General features: G+C 49.1%; 1 protein-coding gene across 1 annotated transcript in view; it reads left to right on the top strand.

Annotated features, from left to right (window-relative positions):
• Positions 1-238: 238 nt before the first annotated feature.
• Positions 239-12,127, top strand: part of RPH3A (rabphilin 3A) — a 166,713-nt gene continuing 154,824 nt past the window's right edge. Inside the window, exon 1 of the mRNA XM_053669853.1 lies at positions 239-290. The gene's annotated coding sequence lies outside the window, so the exon portion shown is untranslated. The remainder of the gene's footprint in view (positions 291-12,127) is intronic.

The following is a 12,127-nucleotide window of genomic DNA, read 5'->3' on the forward strand; positions in this document are numbered from 1 at the left end:
CTCTGAGAAGCCCAACTGCAGATCCAACTTTGCTCGTGGAGGGGGCGGTGGTCTTACTAACCCTGACGCTCCGCTCCTCAGTTAACCGTCCACGAGCTCCCCCTGGCCGGCCGCTCCGCATTAAGGTCAGAGCGCGCGCACGTGAGTGCGTCCGTGTGTTTGGGGGCGGGGGCTGGCGATCGAGGGTCACGCGCAGGTGGTTGTGCTGCGCCGGTGGCGGTAGCAGAGGCGCTACGGCTTGAGGCGGAGGAACAGGGACGGCGGGCCCACCACACCGTCGCTGAGGTCGGGTAAGGTGGCTAGGAGCGGGCTGCAGGGGAAGGCGGCGGACCTCCGCAGGTCCTGCCTCTCGCAGCGCAGCGGCAGCCTGCACTGGGCAGGGAGTTGTGGAGGGTTATCTGGTGCTGGGAGGACGCAGGACGCTGTCCCAGGAATGGGGCTGCTGGAGCCGGAGGCTGCGCTAGAGCTGGGGGTGGGGCGATGATGGAATTGGTCCGCGGCAGCGAGAAGGCGCGGGATCCGACAGAGTTTCTGGGGGGGGCGGATCCCTAAAAGGGTGTGAGACTGGTGCGTTGGCACGCGGAAAACAGGTGGTCGTCGGGTGCGAGCGGTCCCTCGGGGCGCAGAGGCCTGTGTCCGCAGCAGTGTCCCTGTTCCTCGAGGTGTCAGGGGGGTAGCCACGGGGTGTTCGGTGTGCGCCTTCTCCGCTGTCCCAGGGGTTGTCGGGATCCAGTTGCCCCTTCCTCCCATTGGTCAAGGTATGGGAAGAGGGGAGACTCAGAAAGTGCTGGAATGTGAAGACGAGAGACAATGGGTATCGGCTCCGGTGCGTCAGACTTTTACCTCCTTCTTCGTTGCCCACCCCTGGGCATTTCATCTTCTGGGGACTGTAGTTTCCATAATTAGTCGGAGGGGGTTTTCCTGGCCTCACCCACTGACAGCATCCTAAACTCGGGATTGCAAACTCAGATGCGTAAAAGGACCAGCAGATAGATAACAGCCCCGGCCCTGTGCCAGGCACCCTCTGAAGCACTTTACACATATTCTTTATTTAATCCTCCCAACACCACCCCGCCCCCATCCCCGGTTGCTACTTGTAATCACTCCCATTTCACAGATAGGGACACTGAGGGACAGCAAGGTAAAAGTCACTTGCCCCAAATCACATGGAGAGAAAAATGCCAAGTCAGGATGGGAACCTAGGGTTGGGTGGCTGCAGAGTTCACGCCCTTCACCTCTGTGCTGTGCACTCGGGCTGTGGGGCCCCCTGGAGCGTGCTGGGGAGACTTACCATTGCCAGGCAGGAGGACTATGGGCCCAGAGCGACCAGACCACCACTTTCCTGGGAAAGCCAGAAATTGGGACATTTATGTAAAGTCATCTTCAGGTTTTAGCAATTAATTTAAACTTGAAAACACCTTTCCTAATGAAAGCTTCAAATGTACACAAAAACAGGGAAACTAGTTGTAATAGAAATTTAAATGTTTTAATAATCCCATGTGAGTCAAAGAAAAGATGTTCAAGGGCCACTTCTGTCCTAAACACCTCTGGCTGTTCACTGCCCTGGTCTAAGCCCTGGCAGTTTCAAGTGTGGCTCTGGTCCGGCAGTACCGGCATAGCTAGGGAGCTGATTAGAAATGCTGAACCTCAGGCCTCACTCCAGACCTACTGGATGGGGCTCTGGCTCTCACTGAGAGCCCCAGCTGATCCCTATGCATATTGAAGTTTGAGAGGTGCTGTTCAGAGGCCTTTTGGCCTGGACGAGTTTTATTAGCCTGTTTTCTAATAGGCCTTCCTATGTCCAGGTTCACACTCTTGGTTGATGGTAGTCAGAGTTCTTGTCTTAACACCCTGAGGCTCAGATCTGGCCCCAGATAATTTGGTGGCAGGAAGGATTTTCTTTCATTTTTTTTTTAAATTTTTTAAATTGATTATGCTGTTACAGTTGTTCTAGTCTCCCTTTCATTCCCCTCCACCCTACCCCCCATCCCTGCCATTACCCCCCCTTTAGTTTATGACCAAGTGTCTCAAGTCCTTTAGATTCTATATTTCCTATGCTATTCTTGCCCCCCCTTCTATTTTCTATCTACTGTCTATGCTACTTATTTTTTGTACCTTCTCCCCCCTTCTTCTCCTCCCACTCCCCTGTTGCTAACCCTCCTTGAGATCTTCATTACTATGTTTCCACTCCTGATCTAGCTGTCCTTTTAGTTTGCTTTTGTTTTAGGTGTGGTTGTTAATAACTGAGTTTGTTGTCCTTTCACTGTTCATGTTTCTTTAACTTCTTTTTCTTAGATAAATCCTTTTAACATTTCATATAATCAGGGCTTGGTGATGATGAACTCCTTGAATTTGATCTTATCTGAGAAGCACCTTATCTGTCCTTCCATTCTAAATGAAAGTTTTGCTGGATAGAGCAATCTTGGTTGTAGGTCTTTGGATTTCATGACTTGGAATACCTCTTTCCAGCCCCTTCTTGCCTGTAAGGTCTCTTTTGAGAAATCTGCTGACAGTCTGATGGGGACTCCTTTGTAGGTGACTGTCCCCTTAGCTCTTGCTGCTTCTAGGATTCTCTCCTTCATTTTAATTTTGGCTAATGTAATGATGATGTGCCTTGGTGTGTTCCTTCTTGGGTCCAAGTTCTTTGGGACTCTCTGAGCTTCCTGGATTTCCTGGAAGTCTATTTCCTTTGCCAGATTGGGGAAATTCTCCTTTATTATTTGTTCAAATAAGTTTTCCACTGGTGGCTGTTCCTTTCCCCCTTCTGGTACCCCTATAATTCGGATGTTGGAGCATTTAAAGATGTCCTGGAGGTTCCTAAGACTCTCCTCATTTCTTTGAATTCTTGCTTCTTGACTCTTTTCTGTTTGGCCATTATTTGCTTTCTTCTGGTCCACTCCATTGATTTGAGTCCCAGTTTCCTTTTCATTGCCATTGGTGTCCTGTGCAATTCCATTCATTTCAATGAGTTTCGCCTTCATATATTTGTCTAATTTGTGGCTATAATCAACCAGTTCTGTGAGGATCCTGATGACCAGTGTTTTAAACTGTGCTTCTGAGAGTTTTGCTGTTTCTTCATCGCTTAGATCTATGGGCTCTGGAGCTTTGAGATCTTGCGACATTTTTGGTCTGTTTGCGCCCTTTAAGTGTGAGAAGCGGTGCCTTGGACTCCCAGGTCGCTGGGTTGTGACGCTGTATGTGGGGGCGTGGTCAGAGCAGGGAAATGGCGACCCCTCTGCTGTTACTCACAGCTGGGTGAGGATTAGCGCCTTAGGTGGTTCACCTGGGCCGGGCCACTCAGAGTCGCTGGGTTATGACGCTGTATGTGGAGGTGGGGTCAGAGCAGGGAAATGGCGGCGCCCTCCACTGCCGCTTGCCGCGGGGACCCGCTGGGTCCGGTCCAACCGCCCACTCCCTTGCCTGTCCACCTGCGCACAAATGCGCGACCACAGTCAACACGCAGCACCGCTCCCCCGCTGTCTTCCCCCGAGGTCGCTCGCCTGGTCGCTCGCTCGGTCGCTCACTAGGTCCAACCCTGCGCCTGGATTCCGCGCGTCTGGATTCCATGCCTGAGTGCATCTGACCAAGTTTTCCTATGCAATCCCGCTTCACCAGCCGCTGGTTTCGCCCCTTACCGGTCAGGCTGAAGAATTTGTTGTTAACGGACTTCCAAAAAGTTCAATTTTCCGTGTTCTGGCTGTGTTTTCTGTTGCTAATATTTAGTTGTCTCTAAACTTGGTTGTATGAGAAGGCACGGCACATCCACCTATGCCTCCATCTTGGCGGAAGTCCAGGAAGGATTTTCTTTAGGGTTGTTTGGTTACTTTATGCAGTAAAATCAACTGTATCCACACGGATTTTACTCTCTTCAGGGCCCTGAGCTGTGATCCCTCTTGTAAATCTGACAGGACTGTTTTGAAGATGAAATGAGGTAATATAAAAGCATTTGTCTATATTTTCATTAGTCAGGCTCTTTTCGTTAAAAGAGATAACTTCGTTGGACTTGGACAAAACAAACAAACAAACAAAAGGGACTTTGTAGCTAGAGGGCTCAGAAAAGACTAATGGGGAGGATTTCTGATATGGCTGGATCCAGGGCCTTAAGCAATGTAATTGCAACTTGATCTCTCTGAAGAGGCTGCAGGGGCAGTGGGGGCCTGGCTCACTTGGCCCAGTTGGGAGCACGAGGGTGTTTGCTGAAGAACAGTGGGAAGATGTACTTGGCAGGTGAGATCAGATGTCCCTTACATAGTTGAAAACCATATTCGTCATCATTTTTAGGTATTTTTGTCTGATTTTCCTTACTAGACTTCAAGTTCCTTGAGAGTTGTATCTGCCTTCCCCATCTTTGCCACCCCACACGTCAGATGTCCTGCATTTCACATAACGATGCTCAGGAAGTCCTGAATCAAATGTCATTGACTCAAGTAGGGATTCATTCAGTCTCTTAGATGCCAGCCTCTAGCAACAACTCTCTCTTCCCTTTGAGTTATGGTGGAAGCCACTGTTCTCCAGCTTGTCCTCCAAAGAGCATCACCGACTGATGACGGGTGCCTTTGTTTCTCTCCCTGCCACACCTCCATTCAGAGTCATTTGTCCCTTTGCAGGTGCCAGGCAGCTGGGAACATGGGCCCAGCATGAGCCAGTTTCTAACTGTGCAGCACTTGATTATGCAAAGGTAACAGTGTTTTTCTCAGCGTGACCCCAGCCATCATGGCTGTTACCTCAGAGCTAGGGAAGAAAACAGAAGTTTTCAAAAGTATGTGTCAGTCAGAGGGAGCTGCTCATTCCCCATTTTGTTAGGGGCCAAGATTCTTTATGGAAACAAAGCTATAATTGCCAGCAGCTCATAATGAGTCTTAAAAAAGCAAAAAACAAACCAACTCCCTTAAATCCAAAAATAAAACCCCCCAAATTCTAACATCAGGCAAATAAAAAACCACCAAACCAAACCAAAACACCAAAAATTAGAATGCAGAGCAATCTGGAAAGATCTACAGAAGTCCTTCGGAGGTCGAATGCCTGCGACTGCATTTCTGTCCTTTTGGTCCAACCTGAATGGGAGAGTTAGGAGTTGTAAACATAGTCTGAGAGGAAGTAAAAAAAAAAGTCTCCTCTGCATTCCATCATTAGGGGTTCAATAAGCTCCTGTTGGGGGGAAAAAAACAAACATCATCAGCTCCTCACATTTTAGTCTGAACTAGCCACTTTCTGATAGCTAGGAGTTGCAAACTCACATGCTTACAGCATCTGGGCATGAAATGCTAGCATGTAAGGCAGGTCAGGCTAGAGAAATAGAAGAATGATGGGGACATGGTGAGTTGGAAGACACATGTTCCCTCTATAGAAAGCTGCTGCAACTCAGCTCTAGGCTGTGATCACCACAAGAAATTATAGGCTCAGTGTTACTGTCTTTTTTGGGACCAAAGTTGGAAATGTAGATTTTTACATGAAATCCTCCAATTAAATTTTTTTAATGTTTATCTGTTAATTCTTAACCTTTGGTAATCTGACAGAAGCCTAGGAAATTCACATACATGTAACTTTGTACATAGAGGGCTTCCTTTAATTCCACTGTGTATCTCAAGATAGAACTGACTCCTGCACTGGTATTTATACTTTCCAAGAGAGGATCTGATTGGTTGGATTTACCCTCATGAAGTATGCAGCACTCCCATTGGGCAGAGTGTCACTCATGATCTCAACAGTCTCTCTCCTTTATGAAATTCTTCACTAACAGAGGTTTTTGCGGGGGTGAGGGGTGGGGAGGGAGGAAAGGAAAAGCATTCAGGTAGAGGGAACAGCATATGCAAAGCCCCTTTGAGGAAGGGAACATGGTGGATTTCAGAATGATTTTCTGACCCCTTGGAGCTACAGTCTCAAACTAAATGAACCTTTGTAGTAGAGACTGGGAAGAGAGGCATTGTGGTTAAGAGCTGATTGATTGGTTTAAACTTGTCTCCCTGATCCATTAGCTATGTGCTCTTGGACAAAACGCAACTTCACTAAGCCTCAGTATTTTTGCCTAAAAAAAATGCCATTACTAAAACGCAGAGAGTTTTGTGGTAAGCATGGATTGACATAATTCATGTACAGTTTTACCTGATGTCTACCATACAACAAATGGTCAAAAAATGCTTGTTGATATTATGATCACTATCGTTTTTTTCTTCACTGTATAAGTATCAGCCGATAGAGTAAATTCAGGGCCAATCCTGAGGTTGCTCGTGAAGTCTGGGGGACGGACAAAGCTCTGCTTTGTGTTGATGACCATGTCTGCGGTCTTCAGATCACCGTGGAGAGAGGACCCGTGGGTTTTCACCTTGGCAGTGCCCCTGGCCTGCAGCCGCTGGCTCAGATCATGCACAGTGCTTCAGAGCTGTGTGGAGTTTTGCTCTCACCCCTGTTGGGGCTGTCTGGGCAGGAGGCAGAGACTGGGTGCTTCTGGGACTTGCGTGCCTAGGGCACAGCAGTGGGCTCTGCCTCCCTGCACAAGGCCTGGAGTCCTGGGGGTCCAGCTTTCCTCCAGAGAGCCGCGCTGGCCATTCTCTTTCTATCTCGCCTGGGATCCTAGCAACCCACTTTATCTTGACCTTGCTCCTGACCTTGGGGTACACCCCGAAGCCAGGTGATAGACTGTTTATGGTTCATTAGGATGATGATGATGACATTATGTGGGCATTAAAGTTGCAGGAGGACCAGCATGTCTCCCTCCCCCACCCTCCCTTTCTCCCTCCATCTCTGTCTGTCTCTTTGCCTTCCTAGCTGTCTTTGCCTCTGTCTGTCTGCCTGCCTCTAAGTCTCCATTTTTATCTCCTTGTCTCTCCACATCTCTCTCTGCCTGTGTCCCCGTTCCTCTCTGCTTCTCTCTCCATGTCTCGTTGGACTTAACATTCAGTTCTTTCTCTTGACCTCCCTGTCTCTCTCTTTCTCCCCTGCCTGCTCCCTCAGCTTTCCCATCTTCTGAGCCCTTCTTTAACATTCTCCGACTTCATAAAAATAGCCCCCTCCAGATGAGGCATTTTTCACCGGGGCCTCAGCTGATGTGATTTTCCTATTTTGTATAGGCATTAGCTGGTTTGCACGTTGCTGTCGTTGAGACAAGATGGCCTTTTTATTAGCAAATTTGTGCAGGTCGGTTTGCAAGAAGGGAGATGTGATTAAATTATTAAATTCCTACACTGTCAAAGCGCTAATGGATTAGGAAGGTAAATTACAGAAGCACGCTCTCCCACAGGAACTAGACTGACATTCAGAATTAACTTTTCTTCATTCTGCGCCCGGTACTGCTCACACTGGCTTCGAGGGCCACGCTGAAACCCGAGTTCTTGGCAAGCGCTCTACTAGGCAGAAAGAGCAGCTAATTAAATACGGTGCAGACATTGTTCTTTGGTTTCTTCCTGCAAGTTTTCTTACCTTGGGGGATATTAGGGAGAGGGAATGAATGCTCTGCAGAGTCTTGGCAAAATTAAGATGATGAGCCTTTATGGAAATGAGCAGGTCCACAGATAGCTCAACATGTTTTTTGGGGGGGAAAAAAACCCATAGGTAGGTTAGGAAATTTTAAGAATTTTCTCCTCCCCTCCCCTGCTTTTTGTGGATTCCCAGTATGCCTGAGCTTGAACCCGAACCGACTTTCCAGATGCCCAAGCTGAATCCCAGCGTTGCTGCTCCCCAGCCATGGGACCTGGGGGAAGTTAGGCAGCCTGTCTGGCTTCCGGTTTCCTCTTCTGCTGAGTGAGTGGTTTCGGACTGGTGACCGCTGTCATTTCTTCCAGGTCTAACACTGTGTCACACACACACACACACACACACACACACACACGCTGGATATTGCAGTAGTGCCCCCCGGGTGAGCTGGAGCTCCGTAGTAGATTTTAGTGTGCTGGCTTTCGAATCCTCGTGGATAATATACTGCTGCTTTATTGTCATTGTCATGTAAATGCATTAGTTAATGAACTCACCCATGTCTTCCGAGCCCTCACAATACACCTGGCTCTGTGTCAGGTGCCCATAAATCCCAGCTTGTCCACAGCCCTGGAGGGCTTCCCTCGCACGGTGTCCTGAGTGACTCTGGAGTGGCACAGTGGGACCACAGGTTTGTTAGTGTCCTGTGCGACACTGCCTATCCCACGGCCTAGCCTGGTGAGCAAGAGCTTGGGCTGTGGATCTGGACAGCCTGGCCTTGAGTGCCATTTCTGCCACGAGTGTGTTTGTCAGCTCACCTCCCTGTGCTTCAGCTTCCTCACCTGCGAGACAGGGATAATAGTAACTGTTGGCGTGCAGGTTGTCACACGGCAAAGGATGCATTAATGCCAAAGCTCTCAGGTTAGTGCCTCTCAGATAACAGTGCTCGGGGAAGGACCAGCGAGCAGCTGAGGTGTATCTCTCCCTTGCTGGCTTTCGTTAGCAGTTTTTCAGGTGGGGAAGCTGAGTTGGGAGCATAACCTAACCTAACGACACGATCGGCTAAAGGCAGAGCCTGTGATCCATTGATTGGTGACTTTTTACTGAGTGAGAGAGTATGTGGTTCATCCAGCAAGGCACTTCCCCAGGCGGACATACAATACATCTGTTACGATAAAGCCTCTGACTTCGTCTCTGATGTTTGGCCACTGACAGCTTGGGAGCTCTCTCCCTCGCCTTCCCCCTCGGCCCCTCCCTGGGCAGGCAGATAAGGAGTCCTGTGTGCAGCCTCTTTTGGCCCAATGGGGAGAGAGCTTCAACCGTGTGTGCAGGAAGCTTCACCCAGCCCCGCGGTCCGGCCACAGTAAACCCAAAGCCACCACCCCTCTCTCCGGTCAGGCCGTTCCAGACCAGCTCGGGGCCTGCCCTGTTGTCCCAGAAGGTCCCGTTGCAGGAGTGATGAAGCTTCACGCACCCTTCTGCGCACGTGTGGTCTCATCCGTCTTGACCTCCACATCAGTTTGGGGTAGGGTATTGATCCCACCTTCCGTGGTCAACCACAGAAGACCAATGTTAACTGAGAGTGAAGCTTGGAAACCGCAAATATAATGAAGAGGTTAGCTGGGCTGGAGGAAGTGACCCAGGGTTTCCACTTTGGGGGAGAACACACACACACACACACACCACACACACACACACACACACACAAATGAGGGGGACAGCTCAGTAAACCGCAACACCTCCTGGCATGGGCTGCTTGGCAGCCATTAAGAAAGGTTAAGTAGGGTGGGGTGTGCGGACGAGGGAAGACTCTACACGGATCATGGATTGAGAAGCAAGGCGAGGAATGTGTTAAGTATGACTGTGGTCTCTTCAGGGTTAACTGTTGTGTGTGGTGTGAGGTAGGGAATCAAGGCTTTATTCTTTTCTTTTCCTTGTGAACACCCAGCGGATCCATTCCCCTTAGTTCAAGTGACCCTCCTGAGCGGCCGCAGTGCCTTTGGTGTGAGTCGGGGACTGTTCCGCCGTGGGAATGGGTTCTTCCCAGCAGTCTGCTTGCTTCCTACTGTGCCGACGCCACGGTGCCTTTGTAATCCCAGCTTTTAGTAGGAGCTGAAATCCGGTGCTGTAAGTTTTCCAGCCTTCTTCCCCTCTTCTTCTCCTCCTTTCCCTTCTAGGTGGCTTCATTGATTGCTAGATTCTTTGCCTTTCCATATAAATTGTAGAACCAGCTTATAAATTTCAATGATTAAAGACACCGAGTATGTTTTGACTGGGATTCCAGTGGATCCATAGATCATTTTTGGGAGAATTAAAATCCTAACAGATCCATGACGTTGGACATTTCTCCGTCTGCGTCAACATTCTTTAATCTCTGTAATGTTCGCAGTGTTCAGTGTAGAAGCCTTGCTTCTCTTTCTCAGATGTGTGCTCAGGTTTAAGACATTTTTTTGATTCTGTAGTAAACTATTTTGTATTTTAAATTTCTTTTCCTTCCTGTCGGCCAGTGCGGCACACGCACAGAAGGATGCCACGCACGTTAACCTCCCGGTGCCCACACCTTCCCCACCATCTAATACAACGCCTGCGTTGATTCACAGGAAAACCCACGCAAATGACCACAGTGGTCACTTCCAGTGGCGAGGGGAGGGGGACTGGGAGTCTTTGGGAAAGTTGGTGCTCAGGAGGGACTTTATTTTTATCTATCACTTCTAGTTCTAATAAAGAAGGAAAGGTTTTAATATATTACTTGAGTAGTTAAGAATCTATTCAAAGAAAATTAAAAATCTGTGACACGTTCCCGTCCCCTCCCAAAGCCCGGCTGGAAGTGTGTGACCGATGAGTTGGGGAATCCCGGGGAGTCCTGCCCGTGTCTGGAAGGTCCCTCGACTGGCACTGTCATTGGCACAAATACCTGATCGCTTGGCTTGTCTTCTGGAGAGGGTCTGTGTTAACTGAGGATCTCTGGAAGCAAGTCCAGGAAGGCCAGGCCGGTCAGTGCGTGCATCTAGAACCGTCCAGAAAAGAGAATTCCTTGACCTACAAGCACGAGAAACCTGCCTGTGCTTTAGACAGACCTCCAGGGCGGAGGGCTCGGTACAGCCGAAAGTGCCCTGGGACATTCTCTTGAGTTAACAGAGCTATTGAAATAATCATCACCTGCATGTCTTTTTCCACTCGAACAGCTGCAAACCTACTTTTGCCCGCCTCTGTATCTTCTGCTCACGTCCCCGAAATGAATGAGTTAGGGCTCTGTGAATTCGCCAGCAAACAAACAAAAACGTCAAGAGCAATGAAGCAAGCTGTACAGAAATACATACGGCACATCATTTATATAAAGTGTGAAAGTCTGCAAAGCAACCTGTAAGGTTAGGGACACACACGACATGAGTGGGTAGGTGGTAAGGTATGAAGACTTGCATGAGGCTGAGAACAGCAAGTTCGAAGTGGAGGTTCCCGCTATGGAGGCCGGATGGGCGTCGGGTGGAGGGGGATACCAGAGAGCCTTCAGATATATTGGGGATATTTGTTTCTTAATCTGCTGCTGGCAGAGTCATTTACTATTCTTTATGCTGTTTAAAATGTGTCTCAAGTAAGTGATAGTAATTTTTAAAGATTGCAGCCCAGCCTTGAGAAGGGGGTTTTGGAGGGCCACTCCGTATTCCCGAGGTTTCATCCCGAAACCAGATTCTGTAATCTTCCTGCTTCCACGCTTTCTTTCCAGCCGCCTGCACTTTCTCCTGACGCTGCACTAACAAAACAGAGCTCCCTGGCAGCCAGGTTGCCAATTTGCATGTTAAAGGAGCTCTCACTTTCTGCCTTTTAAAAAAGAAAAGATTTTATTTATTTCTTCTTAGAGAGAGGGGAAGCCAGCCGGCCCACAATCCAGGCATGTGCCCGGACTAGGAATTGAACTGGCAACCTTGCAACTTCACAGTCTGGCACTCCATCCACTGAGCCACACCAGCCAGGGCGCTTTTAACTGCTCTTTGCCTCCCTGCCTGCCTTCTAACATCCCAGACACCCGATGGCTCTCTCAGGAAGGAGGTGAGGGGATGGGCGGCAGGAAGAGAGAGGTGTTCTCATTGTCGTAGAAATGGGGCCACCCTTAGCAGGCACAGGGCTGAGACAAATCACCACACAGGACTGGCCTTCCCTGCGCCCATCCCAACATGTTTATAAAAGTGGGCTTCTATGAAAACAAGCAGCAAAAGCGCTCGAACCGAAAGGGGATGTGGTATAGACTCTCTGTCCCCAGCACACTGCCTCTGTGCGGGCGGGCGGAGTTGGTTGGTTGGTTGAGGACGATGGGGAGCCCTGTTTACCAAGCAGTCAGCTCCGAGTTTCTCACAACAGCCGACCCTTGCGTCTGGGACCCCCAGGTCAGAGGAATTCTAAATAAGTATATTTTCCTGGGGGCTGGAACAGACCCCCTCGAGGTCATCTATATTTATATACAGAACGTGAGGTTCAGAGAGGTTAAGTGATTTTCTCAAGGGAACACAGCCGGAAAGTGGCAGAGCTGATACCTGGGGCACAGATCTGTCTGAGGATTACGTCCTTAACTATTTGCTAGTGTGTTGATAAAACGTTTCTGTTTTATCGAGGGTGATTTTAATGACAACCAGTCCAAGAACCATATCCCTTTAAAAATTATTTTACTTCCTAGAAAAGGTTACAGTTGCCTTGGTTGGTGTGGCTCAGTGGGTTGGGCGCCGTC

The sequence above is a fragment of the Artibeus jamaicensis genome, unplaced genomic scaffold, assembly GCF_021234435.1.
Source record: "Artibeus jamaicensis isolate MK-2021 breed Jamaican fruit bat unplaced genomic scaffold, CSHL_Jam_final contig_525, whole genome shotgun sequence".
NCBI lineage: Eukaryota > Metazoa > Chordata > Mammalia > Chiroptera > Phyllostomidae > Artibeus > Artibeus jamaicensis.